Genomic DNA, 24583 nt, shown 5'->3' with positions numbered 1-24583 from the left:
TTGCCCAATTAATTTTTTCTCTTCAATTACTTACAAAAGTCAGTGGCTTTCTGTGGTAGGTAGAATAACGTTTCCCCCAAATCTCCAGAACCTGAGAACATGTTAATTTGCGTGGCAAAAGGGACCTTGTAGTTGTGATGAAATTAAAGGCACTGAGATGGCGAGAGCATCCTGCATTGTCCGGGTGTACTGGAACGAATCACATGGCTCTTTAAAATCAGAGACCCCTTCCCAGCTGTGGTTAGGGGAGCTATATCTTCGGGGTGGGCAGACAGTTAGACTGGTGATGGCTTTGAAGATGGAGAGGGGGTCCAAGAGCCTGAGAATGTAACTTCCTCTAGAAGCTGGAAAAGGCGAGGAAATGGATTCTCTCCTGGGGCCTCCAGGAAGGAACACAGCCCTGCTGACACCTTGATGTTAGCCCAGTGAGACCTGTGTCGGACTTCTAACCTATAGAACTGTACGTAATAAGTTGTGTTGTTTAAAGCCACCAAATTTGTAGTTATTTGTCGCAGCTCTGCAAGAAAGCTATCACCTCCTGATTCCCTCCTCCCCAACCCCCCACTCCAATTCTGAGGTGACAAGTATAGTTTTGGCATATTCAGAATAGGTTCATAAAATGGAATAACCTAAAAAAAAATCTGTGGTTCTTTCTGGTCAGTGTTTTCCATGGAGGAGAGCAAGAATTTAGTGATCTTCCACACATGTGCAGAATCCATGTACAGAAAGTGTGCTAATTGCCAGTTGTACACAGGATGTCCACCAGGCTATTTCCCTAGCTGCCAAAAGAGGGAAAAGGAAACAGTGCACACCCTCCTTTGTTATTGGGGGCATGCATTTGGGAAGCAGCCGTCTGTCTTTAGTTTGTGATAGTAAAACCCAGTGGTGTTATAACTCGTGCTACCTGGTAGGCTCCCAACATGGGAACAGTGAAGAGAGAAGTGAGTCTTGGACCTGGTTCAGACACTCTCTGGGAACAGGAAGAGCACAAAGGCCAATGAAAGACAGGCAGTGCGGGAAGATGCATGGAGATAACAAGTGAATCACAAGCTCAGAGCAGGGCTGGGCCAGGCAAGTGCTTCCAAGAGTCCTCTGAGACCTGGTGGCTGGGGCTGGAGAGGCAAGGTGAGAGGATTGAGAAATAACAATCTAAAGGTTATTTGTGCACAGTGTTCTGGTCCTGCCGAGACCTACAGGCCTGTGTGCTTTCACTGCATAGCAGAGAATGGTACCCAGTGTCCAGCTGCCAGAACTGGTGTCTCTGAGAAGTGAACTAATGACTATTCATTGGCACCATGAACAAGTGGGCCAGTCATCCTTCAGCAAGATAATAGGTATTGTGAATTTGATGATGCTTCAGGAGTCTTTTACTAGGAAAAATGAAAGTCTGGGCCACTCTGAGATTACTCATAGCATCCTTTGTTTCTGTATACTTTATTGTTTAATTTTTCATCAAAGAGATTCTGGGCTGGGAAGGTTTGAGGAAGGTCAGTGTAATAGAAAGGAACAGCTCCTACCACAGGGTGGTCCTTTATTAAGAAAATATGATTTTTTAAAAATAACTTTACTTCATGGAGGTAGGAGACCGGACCACATGATCTGTTCCAGACTTTAGAGTCTGCAGCAGTTGTTTAAGAATAGCTTCTACCTTGGAACAATTTCCTAGGGAAAAAAGAGGTATGAGGGAAGCACTGTGCACACACCCTAATGCACTTATGACACACATGCACACACAGGCACACACATATACATGCATGCATACGCACACATGCACAGACACATATACACACAGGCATGCATACACATGTATGCACACACATTTGCATGCATACGCACACATGCACACACATACAGACATGTGCACACAGAGACACACATACATGCATGCATGCATATGCACACATGCACACACACAACATGCACAGAGTCATTCACTTCCTACAGAAACTCACATAAACCTAAGGGAAATCTACCACTAGGGAGGCAACAGTACAGGTAGTATAAAGGGGACATTTGAAAAGGCTGTTGGAGATAAATTTTCTTATGAAGAAATTCATAGGCTCCATACTCTTAGAACTAGGCAAAAAATCTGGCCTAGACAGCTGTTCCCCCATCCCAAGGTGAACAGGAATGTAGGTAAAGGAGTTTCCATAGTCACAGGCAGCATCTCTTTCCTCCTTTCTGTTGGCCTCTCATCGTCTTCCCCCATAGCTGATGGCATCTCCCATCCCCTGCCTCTGCCATGATGTTGAATATGTTCACTTAAACTATGCTGCTCTGTAATGTCCTTTGATATTGAATGTAGGGGCTGCTGTGGAAAAATCACAGTTTACTCCTCACCCTAGTCTGCCAGTGGTTCTTCGTGGCCTGTGTTGATACACGTTTCTTAATTATTCTTTGCCTCATCTATCTCTAGGCCTGTAATAGGGGCTTGGGTTGTGACACTCCCTTATTATCCTTATAATGGTGACCATGTAGTTTTATTTTGTCACAGCACATTCCTTTTTGCTTTGCTTCGCTTAGCACTATTGGAATGTTTACTACAAGCAAGTCATTGCACTAAGTGCTGTGGGGGATGCAAAGATAAGAAGGGCAGTCCCAAAGGGAGATAAGACATGTATATAAAAATTCTACTACAAGACAGAAAGTGAACAGTACTCTGAAAGCAGTAGAGCTAAAGAACTTCAGTAGGTGACATCCTGTGATCAAGGTCCCAGTGTTTAATCACTCTCACGCTCAATTTATCCTGTTATCGAACTAGATTTCCTGTTGCTGAAATAGAAACCTACTTATCTCTACGAGGGCCACAGGTATTAAGTCATCCTTTAGTCTCGTCTTTTCAAGGTAGACGCCAATGCCTATTTTCCATCCTTTTAATATCAGCCTGACTATAACAACTCTTCAAACAGGAAACCAAAATTGGACATAATAAAAGCTGACCAAGGCCTGGCTGAAGTCCCAGTGCTGCCTGCCACGTTCCTGTTAACACATCCTAACATCATTTTCACATTGATAATAGCATCTCTTAGAGAGATCATTCATTCAGTTTTGTGCTACATCCAGGGTTTTTGCTTTTTCTTTTTTCTTCTCCAAATGAATTGCTTTGTAAGTCCTATGCCCACGCTTACTCCTTTTGCTTCTCTGAATTCTCGTGGTTCTTTACAAACCAGTTCCTGGCCTCACCTCTATGAAGTCTTCCTGGATTTGACTTTATTTCTTTCTAATTTATCTTGTTAGGGAGAGAGAAACCAAAAAGCTTGAGCCCACTCTTTTTTTTTTTTTTTTTTTTTTGAGACGGAGTCTCGCTCTGTCGCCCAGGCTGGAGTGCAGTGGCCGGATCTCAGCTCACTGAAAGCTCCGCCTCCCGAGTTTACGCCATTCTCCTGCCTCAGCCTCCCGAGTAGCTGGGACTACAGGCGCCCGCCACCTCGCCCGGCTAGTTTTTTGTATTTTTTAGTAGAGACGGGGTTTCACCGGGTTAGCCAGGATGGTCTCGATCTCCTGACCTCGTGATCCGCCCGTCTCGGCCTCCCAAAGTGCAAGGATTACAGGCTTGAGCCACCGCGCCCGGCCGAGCCCACTCTTGTTTGCATGTTATTTGAGAAATAATTATGTTGCAATGTGTGAGTCAGCCCCTCCAGCCAACTTGCTGTGAGACTCCCTGTTTCTGTTTAAACTGTCTTGCACCAATTACTTAGGCCGACTCTCTAAGCTCTTTTTAAAATCCAGGGTTTTTAAACAACTGGACTATTTTCTTTTCTTGAAAAGTTTCTATCTGAAAAGGATCATGCCTCTAACTCCTTTCTGCCCTCCAACTTGAAACGTATCTTTAAAACAACAAACAGTGCTTGGAAATAGCAGGGCTCTAACGATTTTGAAATAATGGTGGCTAGTGCACATCTACAAAATCCTGGTTCTGGTCTCAGTGAAAATAATAATAATAATATCTGCTTTACATAATTCCAGGAAAGAAGTGTGTACATGAAGAATGTGATTTCGACCCATAAGAAACTGAATCTAAGCCATAGTGCTATATTTTAGAATGTAGATTTGTTGTTCATAGGTACGGGTTGTGAAGGAAATTATTATAAGGACTCAGGAGATAATTCTAGTGCAGAAGAAAAGGTCAAATCTTCAAAGGAAGCATATATTAGTTCATAAGCCACAGAATTCTCAGGGTGTACCACTCTTGTTCAAAGTATCTAAATATTTCCACAACCATAAATTTATTTGCTGGTGTCCACTTTATGCATCTGGATATTAAATTTACACATGGCTTTTATACTGGAATCAAATCCAGATTTTTTTCCAGTGAGTCTTAAAAAATATTGATTTCCTTCTTTTTGGGGGGTTCTGTTATATTTTATAATCACATCTGACTGGGATCAGCACTTGATTATGATATCTATAGATAGAAATAAATGTATGGTGCCAGGCGTGGGGGCTCACACCTGTAATCCCAGCACTTTGGGAGGCTGAGGTGGGTGGATCACCTGAGATCAGAAGTTAGAAACCAGCCTGGCCAACTTAGCGAAACCCCATCTCTATTAAAAATACAAAGGCTAGCCTGGCATCAGCTACTCCAGAGGCTGAGGCACGAGAATCACTGGAAACCGGGAGGTGAAGGCTGCAGTGAGCCGAGATTGCACCAGTGCACTGTAGCCTGGGTGACAGAGTGAGACAGAAAGAAAAGAAAGAAAAGAAAAGAAAGAGAAACACAAATACACAGAGTCTTATTTATTCATTGTTCTTGTGTATATACTTGTTTTTACCAAATAAGTTACAGTGTAACATTTTTGCTGGAAGGGATATTTCCTACCACCACTTTTGCACCTGATACAGCCTAGAAGGGTGTTTGTATGTAACAGATGGCCAGTAAATACTTGTCATTTGTTCCCTCTGGGGTGAAGAAGGACAATGATGGAGTAGAGATGCTGCTTGTTCTTCCAAAGGTTTCTACAGATTAGCCTTTTTTTTTTTTTGGAATATTCATAACAGTTCTGCACCAGAAATTGGATCTTGGGAGTTCAAGAGTCAACAGGTATCAGGAAGACTGATGAACTCACAGATGCACAAGAGACCGATGCCATCATCTCTAGTGCCAATTAAGATAGAAGAAATGCCGTCTGTCTTCAGTGCCTGGAGAACTCCCATTTCCCAACCAGGGCACCTCCCATTCCCCAAGCCAGGATGTCAGGAAGCTGCACAGTCAATAGAGACTTCTTCATGAGCGTAAAGTCAGAGCAAAGGGAGGTGAAATCATCACAGGTAATATTTTACCCAAGCCAAGGGGAGACATGAGGAAACACTTCTCCAAGTGGAGAGAATACTTTTCATGTCACAACTCTGAGATTCAAGCCATAAATCTCATGTCACCACCTTGAAACTCAACCAACCCTGAGTTCAAGGTCTGTCTCATTTGGATATTCCTAGATCCCCAGGGCCAAAGCAGGTCTTGAACTTGGCAGTCATGCAGGTTTCTACTGGCCATTCCTTTTTTTTTTTTTTTTTGAGATGGAGTTTTGCTCTTGTTGCCCAGGCTGGAGTGCAATGGTGTGATCTCGGCTCACTGCAACCTCCGCCTCCTGGGTTCAAGTAATTCTCCTGCCTCAACCTCCCAGGTAGCTGGGATTACAGGCATGCACCACCATGCCCGGCTAATTTTGTATTTTTAGTAGAGACCTCACCGTGTTGGTCAGGCTGGTCTTGAACTCCTGACCTCAGGTGATCCACCCGCCTTGGCCTCCCAAAGTGCTGGGATTACAGGTGTGAGCCACCGCGGCCAGCTTCTACTGGCCATTCTTTCTTTATACTCATTAATATTGTGGATTACAGTTGGACTCCACTTGCTTCAATCTGGGATACCTAATGCAATTTGACCCTTATGCATTGTATTTCTCAGAAATGCTCTTCTGTAGAATCTTAGGTACCTTTATGATGGTAGCCTAAGGCAGGAGATTAGAAATAGAGTAGGAGAAGAAAGCTTTTCCATTTTAAGATGCTATTTTACTTTGACGTTATTGAGCAGTGAAATCAAGCTCTTATTAAGATTAAAACAAGAAAAGCAAATGGGGCCTTTTTTTTATCTCGCTAATTTATAGAATAACAACCAGCCTGGCAGGTTTTTAAGGGAAAATATTTAGTAAAAAAACATATTCAATTTTCTCATTTCAAAGCCAGAAGCCATCTGGAAAGCTTTTTAATGTTAACACATTATGAAGACAACAACAACAAAAAAATATAATAGATGATACTTAAAAAAAAAAAAAAGCAGACAGTCACTTCAAATATGAAAGCCAATGATCTGAAATATGAATTCAGCTTTCTAAAATATGTTGCAAAGTAGAGAGGGCTGAAGTAATCTGAGATTCTCCTAGGTGTTTTAGAATTCAGTCTTTCTAGGATAACTTGAAATTACCTTTCCTTCTGACCTTTTCCCAGTAGATCTAAGAATCAAAAATTAAGCTGAAAGGTAAAAATACAATTCTGAGGCTATTCTATTGTGCTTCTGGGTCTATGTATTTTGAGAGTTCCAGTTCACTAACTTTATTTGAATTACAAATTTTATGTTAACAAATTAACCAAAGGGTATATTTTATGATGAAGAAACTCCATTTATAAATACTACTCCTCCTTCTTCCAAATAGCACTACTCAAGGAGCATAAACCATTTATAAAAATGCTCGACTTTACTGGAAAAAAATAATTAAGTCCTCGTATTTTGATTAAAAAGTATTGGGCTCTAATGTATTACTTCATTCTTTTTCTTTTTTCTTTTTTGTTCCATCATTACATCCCAATATTGGAAAACCATTTACCATTTGGAATCTAAACTTTGAACTCAACTTATATGTTAAACACTACATTCTATTGTATGCTAAACATTCTATTATCAGAAAGAATGTTGATAAATACATGCCAGAGATTGTCCCTACCCTTATCCTACTTCTGCCCATTCTTCTGGGATTAACTGGATACTTTACTCCTCCTGACCACAAGCTTGATCTTTCATTAGAGAAATTTTTGATTATGCAGTTTGTTCACGGTTGGACTCCTGTATGTTTGGTATAAACCCTTTAATTTGATGATTATCTGATTTATAAGGCAGATACTAATTGCAGATATACTAAGGGCTTGAGTACTAGAGTAAATAGGCCAACAAAAGGAAATGGACTCTTACCAAATTCATATCGTTTGCCTCCACAATGCAACTAAATAAGCATAAGTGGTCAAAATTATATGTTGTAAAAGTCCAATTATCCTTAATTATCAAAGAAATACATGAGATAAATCTCTTCATTTCTCTAGAGAAAAGATATGGAGTTGAAATCGCAATGGCTTGAAGGCTCAGCAAAGGAGTGATGAAACCCCAGGAGAGGTATTGATGGTGCCAGCATTTAGAAGACACAACAAATGTCACTGACATTTCTGCCTCCCTCACAAGTAGCTTAGCAAATTTGTCACAGTTGTGCCTTAATACACAGATATGGACTAAAGTATTAGTGTTCATTCAACATTGTATGCTGGTCTTGGAGAAATAAAAATGAGTAAGATGTAGTTTCTGATCTACAGTTGCTTTCAGTTTGGTGGAGAAAACAGATATGAGAACAAATAAACATATAAAATAGATGATAATAGTTAACATACGTAAAAAGTGCCATGTAAGACCTAAGGTGGGAGTAGGGGTCTCCTAGTAAGCACAGCACAGTTTCCTTCTGATTGGGATAAAGCCAAAATTTTAAATCTTCTGCATTTTCTCCTCAACTCACATCTAAAGGAAAAGGGAAGATAAAATGGCTTTGGTTCTCCTAATCTGCAATTGAGGTCCTAAGCCCTCTCCAGAGGTGACAGGCTCTAGGCAGAGTGACGGTGACATTTTATTTCATTGTGTTTCCTCAGCATCTGATTTTTGACTGCCTGACAGCCAGTCAGCTAGCATAAGGTAGTAGGGTAAGAAGTGTGAAAATTCCTTTGAAACGTAGCACATGACCAGCATGAAACCTGCAACTCTCCATGTAGTTAATATAGAAGTGAATCCAATGTAATCACCCAGGCACTTCAACATGATAAACGTATGTCATGAGCATTACCCTTTACACTTTCGATGACATTTTTTCTATATCTTGCTTAATTTTCTCAGCCACCCTGAGAAGTGTTAGTTCTCTTTTATAGATAAGGAAACCCTGATCTGCTGAACTTTTATCCGGTGTCTTTTCTTTTGTCCTTGATTTAAAAGACAATCTCTTCAGCAGGAGTTAGAGGACATTTAGCTCTAATGTGGTAATAAATTGAGAGTGGGGCTTCGTACAATGCAAAGAAAAGAAGTGCCAGAGTTGCAGTAAATGACAGGGTTTCCGGATTTGACCCTGCCACTGACTGTGTGCTCTTGGACATGTTGCTCTACAGACTGTCCAATGATTTGGGCTTCCAACCCCCTTTCAGAGAATGTAGGAAAGACAGCGTATGTTAATTTCTGATGACATAACCCAACTGGACACCAGAATCTGTGTTCTAGAAGTAATTCTGCACTTCAGGCAGAGTTCTCATGGGAAACTGACACCTTTCTGAAGGGTATATGTCTCTGATTTCAGCTCTACCATAGCTCTGACAATGCCACAATGAGACATAATTTGTATGACGTGAGGCACTTAGGGACTAAAGGATTTGGGAATTTCTCCCCGGCCTCAGTCTAGAGTTTTAAAAAACTTCATTCTGTTCAGTTCAAAAGCTACTGGGCGTCTGTAGCAATGATAATCCCTAGGTAGCCAGGATATGCTATGAAGATGCTGGCTCAGGGAAAATACACTCTCATGGTTAGATAGGAAGAGTTAAAGGATCTTAAAAGGTAGTAGCAGGAAGGACAGGAATCAGATATCAGTTCTTTCTACATCACAATTTTTGCCTAAGACCTCTTAATAATAGGTCCTTTCTCATCTTCATCAAAGGACAAATAGTGAGGGAATATTAGATCCCCCAAATGAGCCCCCACTAAAAAAAGATCAAGATCTACACAACAGTTTTGATTAGAGAAACAGAAGAATTGTTCAAGGAAGGAGTGGGCAGAGATATACATGTATTGTATCTGCCAATCATGCCTTGGGAAAGATGCAGTGTGATTAGACCTGAGGATGCTTCTTGTCTTTGAATCAGCCTGATAACCCATCACCTCATCCTGCTTGTTTGTTTGCTCACTTCCTGCTCATTTTTCATATTAGTTTCTTGAGTCTCCCCCCACCTCCAGAAAACCTTCCAACAGTGTAAAGTTTTCTGTGGGAATAAAAAATGGGTTGACTGCTGTTATTCTAAGCGGGCACAGTAGTGCTACTAGCTCCAGAAATAAAGGACTCTTTCATTACCTAGTTGCTTTGGTGCCGGCTCTGAGTTATCTAGCTTTTATTTGGAGAGCCCCATGAAGCATACAAAATTCCCACCGGACAAAAAGACCCAGGCTACCCTTAGAAAAATAAAAAGCACATATTGAGCAATCCGCTGGAAACTGTCAGCTGAGTTCCTAAATGATACAGGAAAACAGAACCCAGTGAAGATGTGACATGGGATAGTCCATGTCACCCACAATGGAAAATATGAACATTGGAAGAATTTCCTATTCTAAACAATGTGGGGTTTAAAATACACTCTCTGGAGACTCTCCTGAATGTACAGGCTTGTAGCTCCTATTTATAGTGACCGATGTGTACTTTACTGAGATTTTTATCCCAACAAAGGAACTGTATGTGATGTAGGGAGTTATTAAAATGGAAAATAAGCCCTCACATTCTAACCTAGTCATTGGTACTCATCTCAAATGCAATGTCAAGTCTCACTAAAATAGATCAACTAGAAGGAAGGCCAGTAAAAATTATAAAATACTTTAAAAGAAATTTAATTTTGAAAAATATTCAAGTCTACCTACCTGGTAACTTCCACCAGGCTAGCAAAACGTTAGAAGCTTATTCAAATGGTGAATAAATACAAATGGTTTCTAATTAACAAATTAAGCTGTTCAATGTAAGTGAATGTTTTTAAAGTTATTTAAAAGGTTTAAAAAAGTTGTACTCTCCAGTGTTTAAAAACTAAACCATGGAATGTAGCTTACATATTTAACATGTTAACCAAACCCTTTATTTATAAATAATTCAAAGTTGTACTTTACTAATATCCCTGAATAAATGATTAAAAATTCAAAAACAGTCTGAGTTAATGCAGATTTAGGATAGGCTAAAAACTGATCTTCCACTGCTGATGAATAGTGCTCATTAGATAGCAAACTAGTGGAAAGAACTGATTTTGTTCACAAAATATGCACATGATTCCTCTTTAACCTGATTCACAGATGAATGAGAATCCACTTACACAGCCACCACATTGGTCCGACATGCTCATGATTCACGCCCTGTGGTACTTTCTTGTAGCACCATTTAGGGACCTTTGGGATAATAAAGGTCAAGAACTTCCTTGGAAGACTTGAAAGCAACTGAAGTCATCATTTCTGTCTGCCAGTTCCACCTGACCAAATGACAGCTGCAAATGCAGATCTGTTACTCCTGCTGGCCAATGAGAAAACCAAAGGGCAAAAGAGAGAGGTTCAATAGAAATATTGGATAGCTTTCATTACTTTTTTTTTCTTTTTTTGAGACAAGGTCTCCCTCTGCTGTCCAGGCTGGAGTGCAGTAGTGCAATCATGGCTTACAGCTCACTGCAGCCTCTAACTCCCAGGCTCAAGTAATCCTCCTACCTCAGCCTCTAGAGTAGCTGGTACTACAGGCACACAATGCCACATCCAGTTATCCAGCTATTTATTATTATTATTATTTGTAGAGATGAGGTCTTCCTATGTTGCTCAGGCTGGTCTCAAACTTCTGAGCTCAAGTGATCCTCCCACCTCAGCCTCCCAAAGTGTTGGGATCCCAAAGGAGTGAGCCACTGCACCTGGCCTATATTTTTATTTTATTTTGATGAGAATTCTTTGTTCACACTGTATACTTCTTACAACTTTAGACAGCATAAGAACATTTGTCTTGTGTGTTTATTTTTATTATTTCTTGAGGCAAGGTCTCATTCTGTCACCCAGGCTGGAATGCAGTGGTGACATCTCAGCTCACTGCAACCTCTGCCTCCCGGTTTCAAGTAATTCTCCTGCCTCAGCCTCCCCAGTAGCTGGGATTACGGGTGTCCACTATCATGCCCGGCTAGTTTTTGTATTTTTAGTAGAGAAGGGCTTTCACCATGTTGGTCAGGCTGGTCTCAAACTCCTGACCCCAAGTGATTTGCCCGCCTCAGCCTCCCAAAGGGCTGACATTACACGCAGGAGCCACCATGCTCAGCCTGTCCTGTGTGTTTAGAAAGACAAACTTCTTGCCCTCTCAGGGAAGTGGGCTCTCACTGACACCTTTACCTGAGAGTCTGGAGAGAATCTTTGGAATGCCTGGATCCCAGGGCCCTGGAGAAGCTAATACCTAAATTCGTATGATCTCATTTCAAATTTTATTTTAAAATAAATGAATTATTCAGGACACCGGTTACCACTGGGGGTGGGGAGGTGAAGGGAAGGGATTGGAGAGGAGCCTGGGGCTTCAAGGGCATTGGAAATATCCTAGGTCTTAGGCTGTGTGGTGAGTTTATAGGATATGCATTAGGATGAGTTAGAACTTCCATATATATTACATAGGATTACTTTGTATGCATCAGCTTTCTCATAATTAAAATGAATAAATTAGTAATTTGGGATATACTTTTTCAAAATCATTTGGTAAAAATTAGGCAAATGATTTTTCTTCTGTTATTATTACAATATTTATATATAATGTTGGCACTCAGAGGCTTCTGGTTGATGCTTTAATCGTAATGAAACCATAGATTATGCAACATGAAAAGAGAAATTATAATTTCACAAGGCAAAAAGAATATTTTAAATATAGCCATCCCTCAGTATCAGCAGGGGAATATAAATGCTACATACATAGTTGTTACACTATATTGTTAAGAAATAATGACAAGGAAAAAAGTATGTACATGTTTAGCACAGATGCATCCATGGTAGGCCTAACTACATTTTTGATCTGGGTTGGTTGAATCCCCAGGTAGAGAGAGCTGACCATACATGATTAATTAAATTATATACACACATACACATATGTATATATAATTGTGACAAAGACCTTGATATGTACCAGACTATTGTATGCTTTTGTCTTGATTTCAAACAAGTAGGGGAAATGGAAAAGCATTCTTGATAATAAAAAGGTAAATTTTCTTTTTATATAGAGACCTTTATATCCATAATTGTCCCGTCACTTTCAAGGTAGCTGCTAAAACAGATTTGAAACAGAGAAGAGGTTAGACACTGAGCCATCTGACACATGCAGTTGTACCTTGTTCAGTGATACCCCAGGTGGTAGCTGCCAAAAGGCTGAGTTTCCTGGGAGGTGACCCCAGAGAGAGCTTTTCTGAGAGCACCTTTCTTACCATGTCCTTCAGCCAGCAGAAAAACAGCAACGAGAGGTAACAGACTGAGCACTAATCATGTTTCAGGAATTGCCAAGCACTTTATAATCTGCATTAAACCTTATAAGGAAGAATTGTTCCGACGACCATTTTCCACATGATGAAATAGGCTGAGAGGTGGAGTAGAACCACCCTTAAGAATCCAGCTGGGATTCTGGGATTTGAATCCAAGTCTTCATGACTCTAGATCCTACTCTCTGAAAGGCACCAATGGGCTGAGAGAGGCGGAGTAGAACCACCCTTGAGAATCCAGCTGGGATTCTGGGATTTGAATCCAAGTCTTCATGACTCTAGATCCTACTCTCTGAAAGGCACCTGTCCCACTGCAAATCTGTCCCATCCTCCCCAAAGATAGTAGTGATAAATGTAAAATAATAAGTTTCTCTGTTAAGAATCAAATCAGTTATCTTTTTCATATTTAGAGAGAAAAGTCATTTGATGAATTTTCTAAAAACTGGTAAGAATGGAGAAATCCTACATAACTTAGTTTCATAATTAAGCTTTGTTTGAAGAAATCATGCTAACACAACATTCACCAAATAAAAAACTTCTAAAATTGATGGAAAATGGGATTGTAGTAAGTCCCCATAGTTTTTTTGTCCTTGTTGACAAAGATGGCAAAGTTTGATTCCCAGTTCCTGACAATTAACTGGCATCATTCTGCCTATCCACTCATCTTTCTTTGTTTTTCACTTTATTCACTGTAATCTGACCTAATCTCCTTTATTTAGAAATATAATCCATAATCGGTTTTTAAGTTTTAAAAAGCACTCTACATGCAGTACATTGTAGAATACACTCTTTTCCAAAAGTATGTTTTATTTTCCTAATCAATAGCCATAGACTTTTTTACAGACAGCAAAATGAGGATAGCTTTGTTTGTCCAGGGGCCCACACTATGCAAACAGCTTAGCTGGGTGATCTTGAGGGGATATGTCTCCTAGGCTTGAGTTTCTTCATATTTAACAGGCAGTTTTAAAATTCATTAGATCAGGGATTCTTGGCCAGAAGGCATCAGCCCCAGGAGGTCTGCGGACGGAGGTTCATGATGCCACTGAATGTAAGTGCCAAGTTTGGTGGGTGCATATGTGCATTTTTCTTGGAGGAGGGTCCAGAGCTTTCATCAGTGCCTCAAAAACAGTGTGTGGTCCAAAACTGAATACATAACGTTCCCCTGCAGAAGATGATTCATAAGGTCAGAGACAGCCTTAAGTTTTTAAGAGTGATGATGTGACTAAGTCCCTGTCCTAATGATGTACAGTCTTGCTGAAAAAAGTCCAGTGAAAAGTCAAGAATAGTCATATCAACAGCCTTCTTTGCCTTAAGCAGGGAAACTCGATCTTCTCTGTTTCTATTTTTCTGTTAAATGGGAATAACACAGGAGATTTTCTGAGGGCAAACAAAATAATGACTGTGCCTACACATGTAAGCCATTTACCTGAAGAAGCATAAAAAATAGTTCAACTAGGCACAGTAGTCTTTGTTTAGTCTATTGCTGCTGCAGGACTTTCCTTAGTTCAGCTAAAGACAGGGTTCTTGTCTGTCCCACGGCCACGAAAATTTGGGCTCACCGACGGTTTAAAGGTTGAGCAAAGCAGGATTTTATCGGGTGAAAAGCAAGAAAAGGGGGAAACAGGGACTCTCCCAAGGCCAAAGTCCCTCTGCTAGAGCACTTCCCGCCCGCCATTTGAATCCCCCATTCTGCACAGGAAGAGGCGGGGCCAAGCTCCTCCCAGCTGCAAACCTCGTGAACTTCCTGAGACTCCACCTCAGTGGGCAGGCTGGTTGGAGTTTCTCCAGGGACCCCCTCCCACCTGGCTGTCTCATTGCCGCATAACTGCCGTGAATGAATTTCCCCCATCTTGGGGAGCTATTTTGCCATTATGGAGATTATGGATTTTCAGCCAAGACCACCAGTTAAAACATGAAAAATTCCATGGATCAATTTGTTTCAGTGGGAAGGCTTTGAGATTTGGGGCAGGCAGGGAGAACCAGGTTGTAGTCCCTAGCTATAGGAAGCTGAACATGTTACTTAGACTTTCAGACTCAAGGATTCCTCAACTGTAAGTAAACTATCCAGGTCATAGGGTTGTTTGGATGATTAAATGAGATAATGTATATAAAGTATATCACCTAGTACCTGGAATTTGGTTGATGTTAAACAATTGATGGTTCATTTTCTTATTAATATTAGACAAAAAATTTGGCTGATAGTTTTTTCTACTTGAGAACTATTTTTCTACTTGAGAACTACTCTAAACTTTTAACGTGAAATTCAGAGAGATGTTTTAGACATTATATTTACAATAACGAATATGTCATTCATGAATTAGAAAATCAGCCACATGTCTACAATATGTGATTTTGAACTCCTCATGGAGCAATTATATTTGCCAGGTAGACTTCAATGTTGCCAAGGGTTTAATTCTTTCCCAACTGCAATAAAAACATCTCAGCAAAGTCAAGGTCAGTATAGAAAAGAAGCTTTGTGGTGAGGATGCAGGAAGTTATAATGACCGAGATGACAGAGACATAAAATTCGTATTCAGGGCCAGGTGCAGTGGCTCATGCCTGTAATCCCAGCACTTTGGGAGGCTGAGGCGGGCAGATCACGAGGTCAGGAGCTTGAGACCTGCTTGGCTAACATGGTGAAATCCCATCTCTACTGAAGACACAAAAAATTAGCCAGGCGTGGTGGCACATGCCTGTAATCCCAGCTACTCAGGAGGCTGAGGCAGGAGAATTGAACCTGGGAGGTGGAGGTTGCAGTGAGCCGAGATCACTCCACTGCACTCCAGCATGGTTGACAGGACAAGACTCTGTCTCAAAAAAAAAAAAAAAAAAAAAAAAAATTGTATTCAGTAAAATTTTATTTTGTACCAAAAGCCTACCAAAACATTAAAACAATTTTAATAATAACATCTAACATTTTTTGAGCATATAGTATATGCCAGGCATTGTGCTAATTTTTCTACATCCATAGGCCAACTAGTTTAATCTTTTTTTTTTTTCAGACAGAGTTTCACTCTGTCGCCCAGGCTGGAGTGCAGTGGCGTGATCTTGGCTTACTGCAACCTCTGCCTCCCGGGTTCAAGCAAGTCTCCTGCCTCAGCCTCCCAAGTAGCTGGGATTATAGGTGACTGCCACCATGCGCAGCTAATTTTTTGGTTTTTGTTTTTGTTTTTGTAGTTTTTAGTAGAGATGGAGTTTCACAATGTTGGCCAGGCTGGTCTTGAACTCCTGACCTCAAGTGATCTGCCCATCTCAGCCTCCCAAAGTGCTGAGATTACAGGCGTGTGCCACCGTGCCCAGCCTAATCTTTACAATGACTCTATGAGGTATTTTTATAGATAAATAAAAAGGAGCAAGAAATATTTAATTTATCACAAGGTAACCCAACTAATAGCTCTCCAAGTCAGGATTTGAAACTAGGTCTATCAGACTTCATCACTCACACACCTAACTACCACATCATCCTCCCTTTCTCTAGGTGACAGAGGATTGTTAAATTATAAGTGTTACATATGGAAACAAACAAACAAAACAAAACAAAACAAAATTGCTTTTTAATATGTAAATGTATGGACTTACATATTTGTTACCTTTTTTTTTGCAGCTAAGAATGCAGTGATGGATCAGCATGTGAGAGACTTAAGAATCTAGATATTTAATTTTTTGTACCAAAATTGGTTATTGAATGGATGCCACTTTGGGTAGATCCTCAATTCTTGATGTTCTACTGGCAACCATAGCATAGGATAATTTTAGGTTGAGAGGAATTGTTAGGCTAGTGGAAATTGGTCAAAGTATGTCATCTTTACCTATAAATTGACAAAGGTAACAAATAATGTCTATTTAGAGTGAGTCAGAGAAAAAAAGTACAAGAGGGAGAGGATATCAATGTGTATGTGTATTTTTATGTAACTGGACACAAACAAATAAGGATCCCTATACATGGAAATTATCTACTTCATCTTGTTCATGCCCCTACATTCAAGTTGGACTGAAACTAAAGAAATAGATTGTAAAAAGTATAAATAGATATCAAAACCTATAATTTTTATGTCAAATAGATATGAAACCTTCCAGAAATATTTTTAAATGTCTTTCAAACCAATTGCTTGAAAACAAACCTTTTTTTTTTTTTTTTTAGAAGTGGAGTTTTGCTGTTGTTGCCCAGGCTGGAGTGCAATGGCGTGATCTCGGCTCACTGCAACCTCCACCTCCCTGGTTCAAGCAATTCTCCTGTCTTAGCCTCCTGAGTAGCTGGGATTACAGGTACCCACTGCCACGCCTGACTTAGTTTTTGTATTTTTAGTAGAGACGGGGTTTCACCATGTTGGCCAGGCTGATCTCGAACTCCTGACCTCAGGTGATCCACCTGGCTCAGCCTCCCAAAGTGCTGGGATTATAGGTGTGAGCCACCGCGCCCAGCAACAGATCTTTTAATTTCAAGGTATGTGGTGACTCACACCTGTAACCCCAGCACTTTGGGAGGCCAAGGTGGGAAGATTGCTGGAGTCCAGGAGTTCGAGACTGGACTGCACAACATGGTGAGACCACATCTCTACAAAAAATAAAAAATAAAAGTAAAAAACTGGATGGCAAATTCTAACTTTCTTTTGCCTCCTGGAGTGATCAATTTTCTGAGAGAATTAAAGGGAAATTTTGAGCAAATATAGCTACTTTGATAATTTAGTTTCAAAGGAATATTGTATTCAACTTAATGGAAAATAATGTTCTGATGATAAAATAACAAATTTCATTTTAAAAGATTTTATTTAAAAATGTCAAGGTCCTGATGCTAAGCATGTTGAGTAAGTGTGTGTGTTTGTGTGTGTGAGGGGGTGTGTGTTGTATAATCATTGATTGGTCATTTCTATTAAATCATGTAAAAAAATCTCAGTGATACAGTTCTGGGAGGGGACTTTAGAGACCCCATGGATTTTTTAAAATTGCTTCTTTTTATAGTGTAGTAAAAATGTTTACTTTCAAATGTCTAATCATCAAGCTTATTTCAGAGGCCCATAAAAAATTTATGAATGATGACAACAGCAAGTGTTTTCATTCCCTTTATTTATGTCTGTGAGCTTCTGAATCTGATAACGTAACTCTACAATAGGGGCCTTTCTTCTGATCAGTGAGAGGAACTCATGTTGGGTGCAGAAAGCAGGTGCTGGGAATGTAATGAGCACATCTTGGAAAGTGAGAGAGCCGCTTGTTGGGGAACCAAGCCCAGTGTCGGGCAAAGTATGTCTGCTGGAGATTTTCTCATGGATAAAATCTTCGCTGCTGGTTTCTCAGAAAACACATCACAGCTCCTCAAGCCTGTTATCCCAGCACTTTGGGAGGCTGAGGCCGGTGGATCACCTGAGGTCAGGAGTTCGAGATCAGCCTGGCCAACATGGTGAAACCTCGTCTCTAATTAATACAAAAATTAGCTGGGTGTGGTGGCATGTGCCTACTCGAGAGGCTGAGGCAGGAGAATTGCTTGAACCTGGGAGGCGGAGGTTGCAGTAAGCAGAGGTGTTTCCACAGTACTCCAGCCTGGCCGACAAACCGAGACTCCACCTCATAAACAAAACAAAACAAAACAAAAAACAAAGAAAATAACCCACAGCTCAACATCCTTTCGGCCAAATTTTAAAAAATCACTTAAACTGGTGCTAATTCTTCCAGCTGAGACAACGCAGTCCTTCCTCAAAAACTGTTACCGATCACAACCACTCAAAGCTCTTCAATCAGTCACGAATTCCTGCCTTTCGTCTTGCCTATGGTGCTTGTGTCGTCGATGATGTGCAAAACAATAAACAAGCCTTTCATATTTTTATTTTTTATTTCCGTGTTGTAGAGAATCAAATTAGATGATAATAATTAATAATGAGTTTATTGAATGTTTATTAGATGAATAACACTGTGTTAATACTTTCATGTATTATCTTTTTACATCCCCACAGAAACCCAGTGAGGTGGATACTTTTATTACCCGCATTTTGTAGAGGAGGATACAAAAGATTTGAAAGATTGAATAATTTGGTAGATCCCCTAGTTAATAAGTGGCAGAGCTGGAATTTGACATTATAGCTGCCCAATGCTGAAGCTCATGGCCCTTAACTGCCAGCTATGCTGCCTCCCACTATTATACATCTGGGGGTTGCCTCATTCATATCGAGCATAAATGTTCCATTCAGACATAGCTAGTTCTGGGGCCGGCGGCAGTCCATCTTTACTACACACACATAAAATGTGTAACTTTTTTTTATACTTGCTGAATAGGAAGAGAACTGGGTTTCTCTCTCCCTCTTTCCTGGCCAGAAGTATGTATTTCCTGGTGATGTAACAGCACATGCACACATAATCCAGAGCAGACAGATTAGGAGGGCAGATGGGAAGAGACATAGAAACAAACAAATCGAGTGTTGATGAAGATGCACGTGGACCAGGGAAGAGGCACATGAAGATACACAAAGGAATACAGAGATGAAGGCAGAGGAGAGAGATTGAAATAAAAGACAGAAACAGAAAGGGAAGCAGAATATAGCTTTTTTAATTTTAATTTTTATTTTTTTATTTTTGTTATTTTTGCTCTATCGCCCATATTGTAGTGCAGTGGCATGATTGTGGCTCACTGCAACCTCCGCCTCCCAGGTTCAAGTGATTCTCCTGCCTCAGCCTCCCGAGTAGCTGGGATTACAGGTGCCAGCCACTATGCCCAGCTAATTTTTTTGTGCGTGTGTTTTTAGTAGAGACAGGGTTTCACCATGTTGGCCAGGCAGGTTTCGAACTCCTGACCTCAAGTGATCTGCCTGCCTTGGCCTCCCAAAGTGCTAGGATTACAGGAGTGAACCATCGCATCCGGTCAGAATGTATCTATTTAATTTTTTGCTCCCATGAGATTGGTGGAGAATAATAAACAGCGAAACTACATTTTTATCTATTTGTTCAAATGAGTAATTGCTTTTAAAATATAGTTTAATTTGAGATGTGAGCAAATAGTGCCTTTTGCTTAGAAACAATGCATTAAGGATTTTCACTGATTACCTGCTCATTCCATTCTGCCTACTGAAATTTTTTTCTCCCTCTTTCAGTCACGATTGCTCTAAAGTTACTAATCCCCTTAGAATAGGAGCTTAGTGACCACTGGGACACTATCTACTGGTGACCACTGATTCCTATGGTTCGGTATAGTATCTTGCATTTTGAAGGTATTCAACATCTGTTTTTTTTTTTTTTTTAATGATGAAATGAAGTACTTCCTTCCTTTTTGCCAAATCTGAAGATCTTATCTCAAGAACTCGGATGAAAGACAAGGACAAGGTAATGGCATAAAAGTTGCACAGGCTAAGGGGCAAGATAAAGGAAAAACTTTTTTTTTTTTTTGAAACTGAGTCTCACTCTGTCGCTTAGGCTGGGGTGCAGTGGCGTAATCTCAGCTCACTGCACCCTCTGCCTCCCAGGTTCAAGCGATTCTCCTTACCTCAGCCTCCAGAGTAGCTGGGATTACAGGCGCCCACCACACACCTGGATACTTTTTGCATTTTTAGTAGAGACGGGATTTCTCCATGTTGGCCAGGTGGTCTCAAACTCCTGACCGCCCACCTCGGCTTCCCAAAGTGCTGGGATTACAGGCATGAGCCACCGCACCCGGCTGGAAGAACGTTTTTTGATGCACTACGTTTGCAGACGAGGTTATTTGAAATGAACTGGGCTAAAACCCTTAGAAGGAGATATGTGGACGATAGAGTCTCAGGGCAGCTCGGATGCAGTGAGTAAATGCCAGTCCCAAGCACATGCAAGCCAGCATGGCACAAAGCCTGCAATTAGCTTGCAAAATAGTCTTTGAAAAGGTCTATTTCTGAAGAATAAAATGTGTAAAAATTCGGTTTATTTTAATCTATGGTTATAACACCGGGGAAAAGGACAAGTTTTAAATTGTTTATCATTTCAACATAAAACTGCACCTGGTAATCAAACTCAATACTAATAAAAATAAAAAGAACAGGGTATTTTTATTTGGAAAGCTTTTATGGGTAAGGAAAGTCAATGGACTTTCTCTTCTCTGTAGTACTCCGTCCCCCACACTGTCTGCAAGGGTGAAGTGTACAAAGGCTGTGTGTCATCTTTAATAAGTATGAACCCATACGGGGTACATGTTATGTTTGAGGATATAAAAGTATAATTCCTCGATCTTTACTTGGTTTTAGATAGGTTGAAAAGGATTAAGCACACATTTCCCAACACTGTTACTCTGTGGGTCTATTCTCAGTACCCAAAATAGAGCCTGTTTGTGGAATAGATGCCCAGTGACAATGTGTTGAGAGTAAGTGAATGAATCTGCAGCTCTGAGCCTTGGAGCCACTCTATTACCGGTAGTTGGTAACTGCCCTCCAGATCAGGGATGCAATCTTTGTTTTAGTTCCCTAAAATCAAAGAGAAGTTAAGTCTTCTCCCATCTGGGCTCAGGTATACTGCATAGGGCCATAGAATTATTTTTTTTCAAAATAGAAAATTGCCTTAATTTTTATTTGGCTTTAAATAAAGTAACATATGATCGTTGTAAAGAAATATCTACAATACCAAAAGCAAAAAAAAAAAAAAAAAAAAAAAAATTAAAATGACCACCAATACCCCAGAGAAAATGGCTAGTCTTATTTTAGAGGAGGAAGCCAAGGTCTGGAGCTAAAGGAAGAGGGACTTGCTCAGGGTCTCACGTGCCCTTTGTCTTCAGATCAAAACCATGATTTTAGATGGCCTTGATTTCTGCTTCTGGCCACCTATTTCCTGCACACACCCTGCACTTTCCCACCAGAGCTGACTGAACCATAAAGCCTGACTTTCACTATTCCCATAAATGATCAGATTTTACAAAATTCTGAAGGGTGGACATGGACTTACCAAATCTCAGAATAGCAGAACTAGAAGGTTCACCTTGAAACATGGAAAGGTAAACTTAGTACGAGTATAAGGAAATACATAAGTACTACTCTTCCTTAAGAAGAAAGAAAGAGCGAGAGAGAGAAAAGGAAGGGAGGAAGGGAAGGAAGGAAAGAAGGAAGGAAGGAAGGAAGAAGAAGGAAGGAAGGAGGAAGGATGGAAGAAGGAAAGAAGGAAGGAAGAAGGAAAGAAGGAAGGAAGAAAGAAGGAAAGAAGGAAAGAAGGAAGGAAGGCAATGAATGGAAGCAAGAAAGAAAAGGAAGAAAAGAAGAAATAAAAACAGAAAAGAAAACAATATAATATCCCAAAAGAAGTAATACAGACAGAAATGTAAGTTAAACAAGATTAGGATTAATTTGTGTAAGTTTATTTTAGATTATTCAGGGTACATAAGATTTACTGTGTACATTCCTTTTACATCTGAATGTAAAAGAATGAAGAAGACAAATTAAAAAAGAAGACAAATTAAAAGAAGACAAATTCTTCCACACAAAACAAAAAAGTCGAAGGAAGAAACCATGTAGCTGTGTGGTCAATTCTTAAGCAAAGTCCTGAATCTGAAGAAATTGGGTTTATTCACTCTAATGACATTATGGCTCTAACCACAGCAATTTAGTTCTGTCACACCTCTGTCAATGATTCCCTGACCCCCTGTTCACATGGAAAGGAAAGAAGCTGACAATGGCAATCTAGCCTGATGCCCAATGTCTACATCCCCAGTCCTGAGCCTCTCTAGCCACAACTCTATCAGGCCTGCCCCTAAACCCTGACCTGTCTGCTTTCTGATTCTGTTACACTTTGGTTTACTAGCATGCTGTGAGGTACATAAAGGCAGGAACCATGTCTACTTCTTTACCACCATTATTTTTCCCATCCTTAGCACACTTAAACCTGGTTAGTGCTTAATAAATAGTTGTTGGATGAAGATATTTTGTAGACTATCATGAGAACTTTAGGTGAAATAACACAGCATTGGAAGGAATAAGAGGTGTGGTTCACTGAGCCCAGCCACCTCCCACAAGACTTCCATGTCCACCATGTCCACTCAGCACTGAGCCTCATACTCTCCCTGGTTCTCCCCCATCTCCCTGGTACATTGTCGACTTTGATGGTTTCCATTATACCTTGATGATCGCTCACTTTTTCTACACTTGCTTTTTTGGGAATATCCCTTTAGCTTTTGTACTGGCACCACCATACTGTGTCTGCCCAAATTTATTTCTCTAATAATGATTTCTCTCCCTTTTTGAACAAAGAGTGAAATTTCCTATCTCCACATGCCTGCAGGAAATCTCTTTTTGGATGTGGTTTCTACCTGAAATTAAACACTGCTCCTCTGACCATTCAAGAAGGAAATCCTCCATTTGGGACAAAGCAGAGGCTTTCCTTCCAGCTTCTCAGACGTATATTCTTTGGAATCGTCTGTAAGTTCTTCGCTCTCTTAAAAGGTTTGCTAATTCTCCCTCTGTAAAGACTCTCATATTTGATCTTTCTTCATTTCCACACCCACTGACCTGATTCAGGCCCTCATTATCCTATATTCCATACTATCTCTTCCAGTGCTGGTATCCCCATATTCTAGTCCACTGTAGATAAGTTTCTCTAGCATAGTGTCATCACACATAACTCCCTTGTTAAGTCTCTGTCTATTCCTTGTATAGCAAATAGGAACAGCCAAGATATACAAGTCCAGTCCATTTTCCCTCAAACACTCAACAGGTTTCTTGCACCAGGATTCTTATTTCTACTTCTGCACTTTTGCCGGTGTCATTCCTTCACCTAGACAGGTTCCCTTTCCCTTTTCATCACCATCATTACCTCCTCCATGGCTCACCTCCACCAAGAAACTTTCTCTGACTAGTTCCATTGCAGGATGATGACTACCTTTCCTTTTCTTGGCATGATGGTTTAGCTCTGGCTATGCTGCTCTGTTGTTTCTTACTTGTTTGGCTAGTGGTAATGGTTAATAATAATAATAGCTATCATTTATGAAAAACTATCATTTACAAAAAACTACTATGTGTTAGGTACCTGACTAGGCTATTCATGAAGCTCAGTAATCTTCCCAACAATCACACAGGCTATGTAGATATTATGCCTATTTTACATATATGGCAACTGTGGTTTAAAGAGAAAAATCATTTGCTCAGGGCCATACAGCTTGTAAATGGCAGAGCTAGGATTTGAACCAACGGAATGCAGGTATCATCCATAGTGCCTTGTGGACATGTTTAGTCATTTCATGAATGGCAGCTGACTCTGGCCAAGTTTATCATAGGCAGTTACTTTATCTTCTGCTTTTGCATTCTCCATGCAAATAAGTAGAACATAAGAACAATACTTTTCATTATAGGTGTAAGTTTCCACTTTTCTACTTTGGGATCGTTAAAGAGTCATCTTTCATCTGTGCATTGGAGTTACTGGGAACAAAATCAATTTGATTTTAAGGTCATTGTTTAACATTTTTCTCTCTGTGAATGCCTCACCTGCTTTCTCAAAAGAACATCTGATTTAAGTCACATCAAATACCACACTGTCCTTTGTTCTGAGGCCTAAAATGTTAAAATATGCATTTATGCCCCAGGTTTTATATGCCAAAGCTTTATCTCCCCAGTTTGACCTCGTAGTCACCACTATAGAGGCCTCACATGACATGAACAGCTTCCAATTACACCCAGAATCTCCTCGGTAACATAGCCCACTATTAACCTGTACTATGCAGATCCGTAGAGTTCAATACTTTTCTAATAAGAATGAAAATTTTTCACAAGATTCATCCAGGGCTTTTTGCGTTTTTTTTTTTTTTTTTAGATTGAAGACTCTCATTTCCTAAATGGTTCCAATATTCAATACTTGGCATTTTCCTGTCATTTCTTATTATATAAGCTTTTTAAATCTTCACTCACACATTACTTTTGTCATTTAAGACATTCCAATGTGAAAGGTATTGATTAAATGCAATTATCAATATGCAATTATCAATTGATTCCTCTCAAATTTCTCTTTTTCTTGATCCTTGTTTGTTCTCCTTTTTTAAATGCTAAATTTAGAGTCTTAGCAGAAAAATTTTCCATAACTACTTTTGCGAACAGTTTGGTGTGCAATATGGCCTCTCAGAAGGATGGTCTTTGAGGCCTGAAACCAA

At 40.1% G+C, this 24583-nt stretch overlaps 1 protein-coding gene and 2 long non-coding RNA genes across 46 annotated transcripts in view; 1 reads left to right on the top strand and 2 right to left on the bottom strand.

Annotated features, from left to right (window-relative positions):
- LOC106997680 (uncharacterized) overlaps nucleotides 1–9859 on the top strand; it is a 103688-nt gene extending 93829 nt beyond the window's left edge. The window contains exon 4 of the long non-coding RNA XR_013415622.1: nucleotides 7309–9859. This is a non-coding gene — a long non-coding RNA (uncharacterized LOC106997680). The remainder of the gene's footprint in view (nucleotides 1–7308) is intronic.
- CALD1 (caldesmon 1) overlaps nucleotides 1–24583 on the bottom strand; it is a 271434-nt gene that overhangs the window by 83435 nt on the left and 163416 nt on the right. The window lies entirely within an intron of this gene.
- On the bottom strand, nucleotides 10940–15354 carry LOC144339974 (uncharacterized). The gene is made up of 2 exons (XR_013415624.1): nucleotides 12806–15354; nucleotides 10940–12701 (listed from the first exon to the last, which is right to left on the bottom strand). It is a non-coding gene; the product is annotated as an uncharacterized LOC144339974 (long non-coding RNA).

This window comes from Macaca mulatta, chromosome 3 (genome assembly GCF_049350105.2).
Source record: "Macaca mulatta isolate MMU2019108-1 chromosome 3, T2T-MMU8v2.0, whole genome shotgun sequence".
Lineage (NCBI taxonomy): Eukaryota > Metazoa > Chordata > Mammalia > Primates > Cercopithecidae > Macaca > Macaca mulatta.
This window is presented reverse-complemented; position numbering and strand designations above follow the sequence as displayed.